This window comes from Phaseolus vulgaris, chromosome 8 (genome assembly GCF_000499845.2).
Source record: "Phaseolus vulgaris cultivar G19833 chromosome 8, P. vulgaris v2.0, whole genome shotgun sequence".
Lineage (NCBI taxonomy): Eukaryota > Viridiplantae > Streptophyta > Magnoliopsida > Fabales > Fabaceae > Phaseolus > Phaseolus vulgaris.
Window position 1 is genome coordinate 52,972,042 of NC_023752.2, and position 1,429 is coordinate 52,973,470.

Sequence of the window (1,429 nt, forward strand, 5' to 3'; positions counted from 1 at the left end):
GTCTACAGCTTTAAATGACCAAGTTTAATTAAGATAAGAAAAATAAGTAACTTAAAATTGAAAATAAAACAAAAACTAAGATATATTAATTGTACTACTTTATTAGATGTTGCTAGTGTTATTCTTCTATCAGAATTGAAGCTTCATTTGGGTAATATGCACAATTCTTTAAGCCAAATCTTTTACTACGCAGATTACTGAACTAAAAGTCGATTTCTGATTAGATGATAACATAAACAACAAGAACTGAGGAATTATATGTAAGGGTTTGTCCTCAGAAATATCATTAATGAGCACAAGTTTACAACCATAAATTGTCATAACTCATACATGCACAGGATAAAAAATTGGTGGATGCCATTTCATGCCATGATAATGAGCCAGAGAAACAAGTTAATGACTTCACCTGAAAAGCTCAGCTCATCATCTATATGAAAAAAATGGTACTTCCATGAATGCATACTTCGGGCATCCCAGTTAAACACCTTAAGGTATCAAATTTAACATACTCAGGTCTGCTTTTGCAAAACCCAATTGCTGATCTGCAAGGAAAATATTGCAAACATAAAGAATAAATAAGATTTTGCTTTTTATTTTTGAACATTTTCATGTTTAAGATTTTGTAAAAAAATAACAACTTCTAAAAGTAAAAAACAATATAACAAATATAGAAAATATTTCAACAAAATAAGTATGAAATAAGCAAAGTACAAGAAGAACTAAAAATGTCATAAAACAGTGACAATCCAACGAAAAATGTAGTTGGTTTTGTAAACTATTGAAGCATTGTTTTGCTTGATCAAGCAGTGCATGGTACACTAATGTGATGAAGAGTGAGATAACAACATAAACCAGTCATGGTACAACAAATGCATGCTTATTACCCTAACTAAAATTCCCAATGTCTCTAAACTAACACAGATAATAATTGTAATAGAAATTACTTTAATACCTAAAAAGTTTGAAGCTTTTATGAAAACCCATGAGCAAAAACCGGTGATGATGCAGAATAAAAGTGAGTAAAGGTGAAGACACACAGAGAGAAGCCATTAGTAATGAAAAAGAAAGATTGGAACAATGAAGAAATCACAGTGACAGTGACAGTGACAACGATTCAAAACGAAGGCGCAGTGAAGAACGAAGAACAGGAGCGAGGCAATAGAAAGAGGCCCATAACATTATTGGGCTGGTTTAATCTCGCCATATGGAGGCCCTTTACTCACATTACATGCAACTACGATATTATTATTTTATATATGCTTTTAAGTAAAAGTGAAAATTTTATTTTAAAAATTAATAGTGCTCGATTCTATCGGACAAATCTGAGACCTAACAAAAAAGAAGTTGAGGTGTTTGAGATAATGACTATGTGAAGAAGAAAATTTGGTTGCTTGGATTTTTTTTATTTTTTTTTGAGTGGGATAATTGC

The 1,429-nt window shown here is 31.1% G+C and overlaps 1 long non-coding RNA gene across 1 annotated transcript; it reads right to left on the reverse strand.

The window, feature by feature from the left end:
• Positions 1-239: 239 nt before the first annotated feature.
• LOC137826122 (uncharacterized) lies at positions 240-1,178 on the reverse strand. The gene is made up of 2 exons (XR_011083414.1): positions 953-1,178; positions 240-542 (listed from the first exon to the last, which is right to left on the reverse strand). It is a non-coding gene; the product is annotated as an uncharacterized lncRNA (long non-coding RNA).
• Positions 1,179-1,429: the final 251 nt, after the last annotated feature.